General features: G+C 43.5%; 1 long non-coding RNA gene across 10 annotated transcripts in view; it reads right to left on the bottom strand.

The window, feature by feature from the left end:
* Window positions 1-13,923, bottom strand: part of LOC107052945 — a 47,827-nt gene extending 33,904 nt beyond the window's left edge. For 3 of the 10 annotated variants that reach the window (XR_005858106.2, XR_003074651.3, XR_006938988.1), the window contains exons 1-2: window positions 13,880-13,923; window positions 6,714-6,822 (exon numbers count right to left, since the gene is read on the bottom strand). This is a non-coding gene — a long non-coding RNA (uncharacterized LOC107052945). Of the gene's footprint in view, window positions 1-1,139; window positions 1,188-4,531; window positions 4,630-6,713; window positions 6,823-13,597 lie in introns of all 10 variants that reach the window. The other 7 variants (XR_006938987.1, XR_003074652.3, XR_003074650.3 and 4 more) reach the window with 5 other exon arrangements.
* Window positions 13,924-14,108: the final 185 nt, after the last annotated feature.

A 14,108-nucleotide genomic window follows, 5' to 3' on the forward strand; every position in this document is an offset into this window, starting at 1 on the left:
ACTTTTTTTAAATCCCATTTTTTACACTTCAGATTCCAGCTGCAAGGCCACTTTCTGGAAGTGAAACAGCGCTTGCAACAAGGATCAATTCTAAGCTTATTGCAATTATTCCAAGCTTATTGCAATTATTGCAATGGTTTACAGTGTTTACAAGCAGCCTGCCATATCTGCATTGCCTCAGTTGAAGGCCAATCTCCTTGTCAGAAATGGGAGCTATTTTAGAGGCTCACTCTGGGCCACAGGGACTCTTCATCCTGCCCCTATCCCCCTTACCAGGCTGTTTCTCCATACCATCAGCTAGGACAACATTCTTGAAACTTTTTCACCTTAATAAAGTGAGATTGAAGGAATTTCTATACCACGATGAAGAACTTAAAGAGGAATATATGACATGCTGAATAATGCTATTTAATTGTTCATAACTTTGGCGTTATTATTGGACTTGTAAAGATATATTTATACTATATGTAACCAGTTGGCATTGGTACAAAGTTGGAGAAAAATTGTGTATGTTCAGTATGGTTTTACTATTGTTATTATCATATAAATCAGATATTATCATATAAATACTACCAAAGATGCTGTCAGCATTGTTCCTAATCCAGTATCTCAAAGAACCAGGCTGTGAACAAATATTTTTAGTGATCCTACAGTAAAATTGCCAATAGTTCCCTTACCGAACATGGGAAGCCTTAACAAAAAAAAATGGAGGATAAAATCAAATCTTTGCAATGGTAAGGACAACTTTCACTGTATGCAAACACAGAACTGCCATCTACCCTCCTTTTTATTGACCAAACACAGAACAATTAGCCACTTCCCCAGTTTACAGGCTCATTCTCCCCAGTGACTCAGCCTCTGAGGAATGGTAGCTGCTCTCTTTTTTAGTGCCACACTGAACTCCTTATCATGCTGTAAATCATCCTGTTGTGTTTCAACGTTGGCAGCACCCAGAAACAGGGCATGTACCCAGTGTCAGCACTACCTGCTCCTCGCTGCATGTAACATGTTTAGGACCCTGGCTACTGCTAAGGTCCTTTCCTGCCCTTGATAAATTAAAACAAACAAACAAACAAAAAAAGCAAGAAAAGAACACTAGACATTGCTCAACCAGTGAATTATTCTAGGGAAACTCATACCTGGGACTTGCATCACTTGGCAATGAGGCTTTTGTTCTAAGCAGGCAGCTAGGAGAAAAAAAACCCAAACTGATACATTGTCTCTGCACAGATATTGGGTCATTCTGTGGCAACATCCACCCTTCTAATTGTCTTAATTAATTTAATACCAGTCTTCTAATTGACAGCCTGATAGCCCGGCTTCCTACTGTCACAGGGTGAGGCTGCCACCGTGCGCACTCAGCGCTCTGTCTTCTCATCAAGGCTGCCCAGATCTGAGGAACTTTCTTTTGTTTTAGGAAGTGGTTACTTCAAAAATAAGAAGGATAATTTTAAGTAATTCTACACACATTACTGAGGAGGTATCAAGTGATAATATCTGACATCCTTTCCCCTCTTTTTATTTTGTCTGAGAGAATCCCCCTTTGGCATGGGAGCAGGAGTGGCTATTTAAACAACAGCAGTTTACTTACAGCTCCATAGGGTTTTGTTGCCATTTGTCTGGGATGGTAGAAACATTAACCCTAATTCAGCATTGTTGGAAGTAAAGGATTTCCATGTCACTGTAGTAAAGGAGAGTTTTAATGTACGACCATTTCATAATCACTTCTTCCACTATGAGTCTTGGGGAGAATCTTTTGCAAAGCTGTGGGCCAAGAATCATTGTTGCCAGAAAGTCCACTGACCCCTTGATGTTGTTGCTAACTGCAGCATGTTACTTCAGGATTTTACTTTTGCATTGAACCTGGTAAAAATGTTATTTACCCACTTCTGAAACATTCCCAATATCTGGATCTGAGTGACTGTGGTTGCTCTTGACAGAACGCACCGGCAGCCAAGGGACAGCAGACTGCAGGGCTGATGTACTGGGGAATGAGACTGCCTCCCCGTGACCTGGAACCTGCCTATCGCTGCTGGCCAGATTTCAAAATGCTACTGCACAATTTATTCGGGAGTCTTTGTTGTGAGATTCTCTGAGTCACAGATTGAGGTTATTCCAATCCTACAGCTCCTAAAGATCAGCGTTGGAGCGATAACTTCAGAACTTTTTTTTCTTCAACTTTCCTTCAGAGCACCTGTGAAGGAAAGGTTCTTTTTGGCAAAGCACATCCTACTAAAAACTATCCTCTCGCTATCCTACTAAAAGCTCTGGACAAAAGCTGAGAGTTTTCCCCATTCCCAAGCTAAGCCTTCTAACTTCCAGGTCTGCCTGATACCAGATGGGTGGAAGTACGGGTGCTCACAGCTCCGGGAGGTATCTGCCAGACATGAAACTGAGAGGTTTGCAAACCAAGGAAAGATGTTGAAGATTACAAAGCTTAGGGGAAGATTATAAGGCTTTGTCCTTCAACTGTAAATGTGGGAGGAATCCTGGCCCCAGGGGAATCATTGATTCAATTGTGGCCTGGGCTGCATACAAAGTCCTGTGTTTTTGATTTAGAGTGTTCATTCATTTCCAATCCTTTTCCCCTACCATCCTTCACTGCTGCTCTCCCTGGGGATGATTCAGTGGAATAATGCCATACGAGTTTAACGCCCATCCAGCAGGAACACTTGAGGACAGTCTTGAAACCGAGCAAGTGCTTTATTATTTGCTGGAGAGGAATATTTTCATGAAGCAGTACCCTTGGGTTGACTGCAAATAATATGCCTTATTAATAAGCCCTTTTAGCTGAAGAGAAATCTGCACAAAATGCCCCACTGTCCAACAATCAAGTGAGGCTGGCAGAAGTAGACAAGACCTTTGGATTTAGCAGAAATAATTAACTGCCTGTTACTTGCCTTTGCATTTTTTTCCTCATGCTGCCTTTGCTCTGTCTTGTCTGTTCGGATTATTCCCCTTGCATTTTTCAGTCACGTTATTTTTTTTACTAGAACAAGTAAAGCCCAGGATGGCACACTTTGACCACAGAATGAGTCTTCAGCATCAGGAAACCAATAGTGTCTTCCCAGGTCTTTGGAAACCAAGAATCCTTACTCCTAACTTTCCTTCTGAACTGCATCTGCCCAGGGTGTGTGTGCACGTGTGTGCACTAATATGGTGCCTCTAATCAGCACACAGCAGAAAGATGACCCTGTTTGCAAGACTGTGTGCAAACAGATGCCTATGTACATTTTATGCGATCATTTGAAATTCCCCAAACCAGGATTTGCTCCAAGCCATCTTGTAAATACAACTATTTCTCCATTTTATTTTAAAAGCAACAACCCTGAGAATTTTTAAGAACTAACTGATCGTAATGAAATTGTCAGGGGAAGTAGTTAGCAGCAGACATTAACGTAATAAATGCAGGCCAATATTTACCTTGGGTACCTGAATAATCTCTTGATGGAAAGGAGTATTGTATTCTCCTTGGTGCTTTGCTGCAGGAGCATTCTCCAGCAGTAAAACTGCAAAGGCAGGTTTAATTATTAGCTGCTTTGCCACCTTGGTGGCTTCAGCAGGCTGCAAGCAGGCTTCGCAGATAAAGGCACTCAGGCACACCCAAAGGCTGTGTGGGAAGAGTTTTGAAAGAAAAAGCTGGAGCTGACCGCTCCCTCTGAAGGCTCCATCTATCCTAGACAAACAGCTGTGCAGGAGTGCTCTGAGGTTGAGTTGCTGGGCTGAGTGCTGCTGCTCCTGCTAGCCGGCTTGCTGTGCGGGAAGGTCATGAAGCATGCTATCCTGGTGGCCCAGAGGGACAGATCCACACAGGGTTCCCTTGCTGGGTGGAACAGATAATACAGAACATGAAACTGGCCTGCCTCTGTGCTTAGTGTTACACAAGACACCTGCAGTGAGCTTCCAGCTCTGTGACAGGGGCAGGGCATCCTGAAGGATGCAGCACTTGCCTGGAGCTGAGAATAGTACATACAAAACCACTCGCAGCCCCCTTTGCTGTCTGTGGTCCTGCCTTCTCGACTGTCCTGGGGAGGTTTTTCATAGACTGAAAGTTATATGGGATCCACGCTTGCTTTTCTACCTGTGACTGGATCAGGTGACGTGCAAACTGTTGAGTTCTGGCTGCCAGAGAGGGACACATATGGCCCATGGGCCTGCAGTATCAAACCAGCCAGCACAAACAGGCTGTGACACAGTTACAGCAAGTGAGGCAGAGAGACAAAGAAGGTCAGGAAGACACTATGGCATGTGGGGCTAGAATGAATCACCTCAACAAAGAGAAGACTCAGCCAAGCTATGCACCCCAGTAGGAACTGCTGGGCAATGTGGCACTGCAAAAGTGACGCAGATGCCCCAATTGCTATCTCAGGCCAGAGCCAATGCCAGGAAGCCATTAAATATGATGGTGGTTAATTGTAATAACAGAGATCAAGCAGCTCCTCCACTCCCTCCTCTAACACTTCCCAGCTTACACACTGTCTGCATGCTGCCCTACTGTGAACATTACAGGAGAGGTCATGCACACACACACCTGATTCCATGTTCACCTACACAGAGTGACCTGGCGGGCAATTCACCCCTGTGCTTGCCTCCCACAGAAGTCCGTGTCAGCTCAGCCTATTGAGACTCCTTGGGGAAACATAAGCACGAACAGTATCAGCTGCATTTTTGTGTGCTCATAGGCTGCAGTTAAACCTCCAGAAATACAAAATATCACATGGGAAACATTTTTCCCATTTAGGATTAGACACAAAGTTGTTAGCTCTCATAATTAACAAGAACAGAAGTTCTGAAGACTAGCTGGACAAAGATCTAGGAATTCATTGATTTTTAACAACCAGTGTAAGTATATACATATTAGATAGTACTTACAGTGATTTTATCTCACTATAGTGATACAAACTGCAAACACCAGTGCATTAACAACATTGGTATGCTGTGATGCTGCTAATCAAATAAGTACATATTTTTGCTTTTTTTACTTAGTCCTTTTCTTACAAGAATATCTTCCTGCATGGAAATTTCCAATTAAGAGATAGGCTTTGGTCTATCTAATTATCAAAGGCACAAAGTATGTCCACCATAGGCAGCTAATAAAAAAATAAAGCAGCATTTTCCTAGAACTCTAGTTGGCACTGCACACAATTCTAAGGTCATATATAATTTACATACAGCAGGTTTTTTGCATAGCAGCTTGACATACAGCAGGAAAAAGACCTTTACCCCACTGTTAACTAACCAGATAGTATTCAGTATAGGTCGATAAGAGACATGGCCTTCTTGGAAACTTGATGGATGAACCCTTTGTGGGACAGCTACAGTAATTGCTTTGCCATCTCAGCAATGATAGAAATGGATTCTTACCCATTGGCTCTGAGGATACCGTGACACACCATTTAATTTACCCATGCTGATGTGAAATTTGTTCTTCCAAACATTAAGACAGAAACATCTGGGTAAATACAAAACAGCTGAACGCAAACAAAGCTTTCAAGAAGCCGTGTTCACAGTTGCTACATACAAATAGCCATTCATAATGAACTGTACAGAATTAGCTTGTCAGAAATTTAGATGATGCTTTTTTGAAAAATGCCTGAAGTTACTCTTCCATGCTTAACCATGCACACAAAAGCCCTGCTTTCCAAAAGTCGCCACCACTCCTGTTTGCTTCCAAGGAAACAATTAGCTGCCCAGGACTTATATCAAAGCACTTCCACTATGCATGTGAATTTTGGCTTGGAGACACAGTTTTGAACATCACATTTCAAGTATATTGGTATAAGCACTACTGTGAGCAGGAAGGGCCACTGGCTACAACTCTTCGTTCTGACATTATTCAGTTTATTTCATTAAATAATTCACTTAACTCACACTTTAAAGTATGAATAATAATAATAAAAAATCTTGTCCTATAGCAGGCAGAGCTTACACTTGGGGGCAGGACTCACCTCATTAGATGCTGATTTAATCTCAAAGTTGTTCACACTAGGTTTTCTTTATAGTCATGGACAGAAATGGGCACTGTTAGTGTAGAATTCATCTGAACAAGTACATACAACTCTTGGAGGAGATAGATCACACTGTAGTCTCCACTGACAAAGTTGATTAGATCTCCACTGACTCTAGAGGGAGACTCGTGATCTGAAGATGTTTGCATCAGCTACCAATTCCCAGGCGTGAATCCCTCCCTTATTGATGTCAGTCAGTTTGAGACTGTGGTTTCAAAATCAGCATAAACAACTACGGGACGTAGCCAGTTTATGGTCACACACTTTTTCCTGCCCTAATCACATGTTTCTTCGTGTCAGCTCTAGCTGTCCTGTAGCCCTAAGTAAATAGGATTAGCTTGCTGAACTGGTTGAAGAAAAATAATTTGGTTTTGGTTGTACTAGCAGGCAGAACTGATGCCCCTCATGGAACATCTAGCATTGCTAGATCTGAGGACTGGTTAGGGACAGCAATGTGATTTCCAGCTAGGAAACATGCCTGCCCTTTCTGGCACCAGCTATTTATTTAGTAATTTATCAGTTAGTTAGATTGGCTTAAGTCAAACATGTAATTGCCTCCATGAAAGGCAGTCATGAAAATAAATAGTTTTAGTTACAGAACATAAAGTCAATATGTTTATGCTCACTGTCTTGGAATATGACTTGACAAACATCAAATGCATCTGACTGTTGAAAAGAGAAAAGGTGATGAGACATAGCACAGACCTTCAAGTTTCCATCCTTATGTGAAGGCCACATCTGGTGCTTGAAGTGACGAATAGTGTCCAGAACACCTCAGAGTCAGGTTCACAGCATATTCCAAATCACATCACCTCTAGGGAAAGGAAATTTTAAATGATCATAGAATCATGAAATCATAAAACGTCCTGAGTTGAAAGAGGTCCACAAGGACCTCCACATCTTAAACTTGATGCAGTTGGTGATTGCCCAGCCCTCCAGTTTTCAAGATCTCTCTGCAAGGCCTCTCTACCCACGAGGGAGTCAACAGCTCCTCCAAATCTAGTGCTGCTTGCAGACTTACTTAGTATACCTTCAAGTCCTGAATCCAAGTCATTGATGAAAATATTTAAGAGAACTGACCCTGAAATGAGCCCTGCACAACCTCACTAGTGACTGGCCACCAACCTGATGTAACCCCATTTACTGTAACCTTTTGAACCCAACCCACCAGCCAGTTGTTCACCCACTGCATTAAGTTTTTGTCTAGCTCTGTGCTGGAAATTTTGTCTGGAAGCATACTGTGAGAAACAGTGTCCAGAGCTTTGCAGAAGTCCAAAAAGATTACATCATCTGGCTTCCTTTGATCAACAAGTGGGTAACCTTGTCATACAAGGAGATGTAAATTCATTAAACAGGACTTTCCTCTCATGAACCCATGTTGGCTGTGACCAGTGGCTGCATTGTCTTTCACATGTTTTTCAGTAACTCTCAGAATGATCTTCAATTTTTTTCCAGACAATAAAGTTAGGCTGATATACTTGTAATTACCAGGGTCTTCTTTCCTGTCCTTCTTGAAAACTGGGACACAGTTTGCCATCTTCCAGCTGACTGAGATCTCTCCTGGTTCCAAAGACCATTGAAAAATGATTCAGAGGTTTCACAATGATGCCAGCCAACTCTTGGAGTACCCTGTGATAAATCCCATCGGCATCATAGACTTACATGTATACAGCTGGAGCAGCAAATCCCATGCAAGTTCGAGGTTGGCTGGGAGTTTATTGTTACCACAGTCAAGATCCTCCAACTCAGATCTTCAGGGATTCCAGAGCCCATCATTAGGGACAATTGGCAAAATAAATGGTGTTTTTCCATGGATATATCCATTTGCGTAATGAAATTTGTCCATATCAAGCTGATACAATTAATATCTAATAAATAAATGGTAAAATGGGGAAGACATCTATTTAAAGGACTTTATGTGAAAAAGACTGTCATCATGATGGATGGATGCCGTTCTGACCTGACGTGTGCATCAAGAAGAGCAGATCTGTGTGAGTAGATAAGCTGAATGGAAACACAAGGTGTACCTGGATTGCCTGCCCAGGATGAGCCTGAGGCTGCCCTCAAGATCAGACCTGCTGTTTCTGGGTCACAGGAAGCCTGTGATCATTTCACAGAAGTCCCCATGCCTATGCACGTTCTAAAACTCCTGTGCTATTAGGCTGCTTGGCAGGCCCATCTTAAAGAGCAGAAATAGGATGTGCCATATCCTGTGCTCATGGCTCTTCCAGGAATCATCCTTCAAGATCTCTTATACACAAAGCCAGTGTGATGGCTTTCATTCCAGTTTGCCTGGGGATTTTCCTCTTTTGAGCCAATACTGTTCTTGCACTAAGTTCTTACATTGGCTAGTTCAGTCCCTGAGATTGAACAAAATACTGTTGTGGGATTCCCCTGATGTCACCAGACTCCTAGCAGATACTGAGGTGTATCAGCATGGCTCCCTTGGTCAAGGCAAATGTGCCACCACAGGGCATTTATTCTTTGGTAGCATAACACAGAAGAGGTTTGCAGTCTCAAAGGATTCAAAACTGTCCTTGTTTTGAGCTAACTTTGCAGATGGCAGAGCATACACTTTTTTGATTTCCCTACTACATTCACTGTTCTTATAGGGACTTCTAGAGACTTATCTGGAGGGACCTGATCATCTTTACTCCCGTGAGCAACCTTTAGAAAACCTACATCAAAGAAATCCAGGATCCTATAGTGATAGTGATAACCTCTGCTTCCAAATAATCCACTTTAATGCGAGAAAACATAGCATGTTATCAGACTGATTTCGTAGGTAGTTTGGACAGGCAGCTGCTGGAAGCAGCATCAGTGATTAGCTCACATCCTCGGTCTCTGTCTTCAGTAGCCCACTGACTCAGCCTGAAGGCTTCTAGCCCCAGCACAGTGGTAAACAAGCATTGGAGTTCAAAGCTACCTGGCTTCACTTGTGTTGCTGACAAAAGAGGTGCCCCAGAAGTAGGCTCTTAATGAGGGTAGTGTATAAATGCTGGAGTTACTACTCGACGTGTCTGATCTGCCCCCACCTCACCCTCCTATCACTTGGGCCCCACAGAACAAATGTAGAGAGGGAAAGAAAAACCTGCACCTACAATAAATAAATAAATAAATGTCAAAGTGATAACCTAGACAGAACAAATAGGGCCACAGAATGAAATTTCCAAAAACTGATTTTAACTTTAGACACATCCCAGAGTCAGACACCTAGAACTGAGGTTTTATTTCTAATATGCATCATGCGCCTGTGCCAGCTGTCCTGGGGGAACATCAGCTGCCCGGCACCTCATGAACCTAAACTTAAGTGCGACAGGAGGCTCCAAAGTTTAACTACCCTATTCAGGGTGCACTGACTACAGGCCCAAGAGGGTCTCTTTTGACACTGATTATCAGAGCAATCAAAGCAAAAGTAAGAGGTGCTCACTTGTCTCACAATTGCTCAGAACAATGAAGAGCCACACATGCTCAGACTCCGATTATTTATAAGAACAGAACGTGCACTGATGTTTGAAACAAGAATACTAGTAACAAATCCTTTGATTATATTAACAAAGAATATACAGATTCAGATAATGCTTAGATTACAGGTAGAGATCTCATGTTCTTTCTAAAGATAATGAAAGGCAGAGTTTAACAATATGATTTACTAAAAATACCATGAAGGATAATTTATTTCAGTAATAATAAGAAATGTTACTGGCCAATCAGCCATAAAGACATTTTTTTTTCATTCCATAATATTCCATACCTACAGAATTTTCCTATCCCTGCTGAATCATTACTACATATCCAGCAGGGAGCTGCCTTGTCTGGAATAGTAAATAACACCACGCTTATTCCTGATGCTTTTTTTTTCCTTTAACGATTAATACACTGATGATTTTTTTAGTAGGATCAATCTGAACGCTGGTTGAATAAATTATTAGCTCTAAACCCACGAAGTCTCTTAACTTTACAGCTGATGAGAGCAACAGTTTTGCCTGCCTACCTGTGAATTTTAAGCGAATACTGATTGTACCATAAGCAGAGCAAGCGGTAACCAAAACTGCCAGGAAATGCTCTCCAATTCCACCAAAAAAATGCATATTCATTAAAAAGTTAGAGATGAGCTGTGCAGTTAATTGTGGGAGACATTATGAAGCAATTGCAGGCTGCCAAGCGCTACTGGATCAAATTATGGACTGACAGTGAGAAGGCGAAACAACTAACCTAGAAAGGAAAGATCAGAACTGGACATTAGATAGTCATAGTTTAAAACCCATTTCTTTAGTAGGGAGAAAAAAATCAGGAAAATGTTCACTTTTTCATCTGCTTTTTAAGGTTCACAAGTACAGAAGATGATATCCTGACCTACTTAATTTGTCTGGAGTTCTGCCAGGTTTTACTAATACAGTAAGCAAGTGGAAGAACAAATCTCTCTACAGAGCAAGATTCTCTTTGTCTCCCATTACAGCCACAGTCTTTCTTCACAAGCCACAATTGAAAGCATTTAAGCACATGCTTATTGCTTTTACTCAAAGGTGGCCTTTTAATGAACTGCAAATATATGTTTAAGTCCTTTTCTTGATAATGCTGATTACCTGAATCAGGATACAACCATGAATTTGACACAGGGCTACATGGACAGTAATACTTTTCATTTGTATTGTTTCTCATTACAGGGAATAGACTTGTTAATATAGGTAAACAGTGAATGTTTTTGTTCTCTTCGGTACTGCTGACTGGATCTAATTTGAAGAAACCTTGCTAGGACAGCTAACAGAGAGGCATTGCCTGCAAGAAACACAGCCTAAAATGAACACTGACAGCCTTGAAGTGGAACAGACAGATGGAGTCATGTTTGTCAGAGTCCCACAAGCCTTTATTAAAAGCAGACAGGTCTGATGACTGTGCAGAAAGGGAACAAGTTAGGTGTTAAAAGGAGGCAGCACGCTCTGTGATATGTGACTGCATTAGAAGACCATAGACAAGGCTTCACCTTTTCCAAGTGGAAAGGCATGTAGTGAAGAGCCTTTGTGGCTGACCTCTCTCCACGAGCAAAATTTGCACAGATTCAAAGGGAAAGGTAATGACTTTATTTACTCAGCAAACATGTTGAGTAACAGTGAATCTCCCAGCCAAAGTCCTATTCTTCCCACAGTGCTCAGCAGACTGAGAGTTCAGCAGCACGCAGTACAGAAAAATTTGCCTCAGAACAGGCAACACGAAGCAGCTCTGTCTTGCTTTTTCCTATCTTGTCACCCAGATGTGGGGTGGTAATGAAGCTGCTCACTGGAGATTCAGAGTCACTTCTCCCCTCAAAACGTGGAGCATTTTCAGTAAGCAAGCAGACTTGGAAACTGTTCACTCCACACGTGTGGAACGGAAACAGAGCCTAGAGATGAATTGGGTTAGTCACAATGCCTGGAAGCCTAAAAAAAAATACCCACAAAGAAAAACAAAATAAAAAAACCCAGTCCTCTGTACTTTGAAGATACAATATTCTCCTCAAACACATAAGAAGGAACAAAATGTTCTCCTGTAAGCATACACTCTTAAGATTTGATTAGGTACCTTTATCAATCACCTTCCTATTAATCTTAAAATTGATAATGTTGCCACATAGACAGCCCTAAATTTAGGAACTATCCCTGTTCCTCATGGATGCTGATGCATGGTATAACAATAGAAAAGCCTGGGAAAAGCTGTGTAGGACCCACTAGTTTATGAGAAAGATTCTGGGGCAGAGGTGGTGTCTGTGTTCACCATGTCCAGCAGCAAGACCAGGCTACCACTGGGGACTGTTAATCTAAGTCCCTGCATTTCAAGTGAATGAAGATAATGGTGGCTGCTGGGTCCCTTAGAGCAAATCTAGATGCCTAGCCCTATTTGATGAGGAGCACTAGAAGGCTAGAGTAACCATTATCCCTACCAGCCTGGCAAATAATCATATCCTTCCTGTTTCCCAAGATATATGATCCCTATGTTGTGGATTTTTGCCCCAGAAGGAATTCAGTATTCAGCCAGGTATAGTAGGAAGAAAAGCTATCCCTGGACAAGGGCAGGACTGGAACATGCTGTCCCATAAGGGGAAAATGGCAGAAGACTGAACAGTTTCATGGGATCTTTGAGAAGATAAGGAGGCCTCACGGTGAAGAAATATTAAAAGGATCCTAAATTCATCTAGACATCGTCCACATACTAAGAATGCCAACAAAGGTCTTTATACAGTTCATGATTGAGGTCAGTCAAGTTTTATTGGTAAAGATGGTGCTGATATTGATTTCCTGCTAATTTCACGGAGAAGCGGAGACCCAATACTTCCAGTCATCAAGAAAACTATGATGACTGAGGGGAACCAGCTAAGACTTGGTTTCAGTAATTCCTCAAGTCTAGTAAGTGAGGGACATTAAACTCTTTGCTCTTCCTAGCGATGCAAATTCCACTGGATTAACACCAGTCCCTATCAAGAGTTAAGCCTAATGAAGTAAAGGAGGTTTCAGTTGCGCTAGTTTCTTTGACCCATATATCCTACATTTGGTAAGTCTTCATTAACTAATGACCACATGTGGGGGTGAGGAGCAGAGGACATGAGCATGTTCCACTGTAATTGTGTAATTGATGGTCAGCTTCCCAATTACCTACACTACCTTATTAAATGATACTATGGCACAAGGGAAGCCAAGTGGATGAGGAAAACGTTACAGCAATCTGATCGCTGACTCCCTTGAAGTACTAGTAGTCATTAAAACATTCCATGTGGTTTCCTAAGCTAAATTAAAAGCAGAGGAGACCTAGATTTTGATAAGAACAATCTCACAGAAAATAGGGGTCAGGGTCACAGGTCAGTACAGGAGTGCGTGTCATGCCCAATGCTCTGTCCATAACGTAAAGAACACGATGCTGTAGCATAGGCGGAGAAGAGCCAGTGGCGTGCAAATATCAGAGCAACACGGTAGGCACACATGAACTTGCTGGAACTTTGCTGAGCCTACTCCAGCTGTCAAAGACCACTGCACAGCCCCCAGAACAAGATCGCTTTGGAACTTCCAGGCGTAGCAAAGTGTTCTTGTATTTCTGCTACATCTTCTTTCCCAAGCACCGGATTTCACATCGCCTGCGTGCACCGCATACACAAAGCTATGCCTCCACATTACAAGCAGCCATGGCTGTTTGTCTCCTTACTCTTCATTTGCCACCCATGCAAGGCACGTTCCTGGACACCGCTCCTTGCTGCCCTATCTGCTGGCCCTCCTGGAGGGCAGCCGCCAAGGGAAGGAATCAGCTCCGCCACCCAGTAATTTTTGAGATGACATTTTTGTCATTTTTCCAGAAGCCTCCAAAGAGGTTCTCCTTTTTCTTTCCTTGACCACAAATGCAATGGGACGATTAGCATCCGTGGACTGATTTATACGCGTTTGAATGCTTTTGTTAGACTAGATTTCCAAAACCTCCTCAAGCACAGTGACTTCCTTCTTCTGACTGAATATTTGAACTACTAACGATCAGAAGTTACATAACTATAAATGATTATATCTGCGACTACGTATGCTATATGACAAACCACACGACTCTGGTAGTTACAGCTACAGCTCATCACTTACATTATATCCTCACCACCCGTTCTAACACCGGCAGAAAACGGAGCGAGCTCCCCTCCGCCCAAGCAGGGAGCTCCAGGCCGAGCCAGGAGCGGGCAGGGCCGCGTCCACCGCAATACCCGCTACCCGCAGCGCGGGCCCCCCGCTCCCACACAGCCGCTCTCGGCCCCAACGGTCGACACGTGACGTCACGAAGCCCCCCCAAGCCCCGCGCGAACCCGCCCGGCCCGCAGGGGGAGCCCCGCCCCCGAGCGCGCGCCGGCCGGGCCGTGTGAAGAAGCGCACCTTTTGCACGAGTCCCGCTCGCCGCGGGGCGGGACCGCGGGGGAGAAGCCGACGGGCTTCGCCAATCGGAGCCGCCGCTCGCGGGACGTCACGCCGAGCCCCGCCCGCCGGCCCGCCGACGGGAGGTCCCGCCGGGGAGGGGCCGGCTGTCGCGAGGGCTCGCGGGCCAATGGTGGGCGAGGCGGGGGGCGGGGGCGGGCGGGCCGCGCCGAGCGGAGGGGCGGCGGCC

The sequence above is a fragment of the Gallus gallus genome, chromosome 3, assembly GCF_016699485.2.
Source record: "Gallus gallus isolate bGalGal1 chromosome 3, bGalGal1.mat.broiler.GRCg7b, whole genome shotgun sequence".
NCBI classification, from domain to species: domain Eukaryota; kingdom Metazoa; phylum Chordata; class Aves; order Galliformes; family Phasianidae; genus Gallus; species Gallus gallus.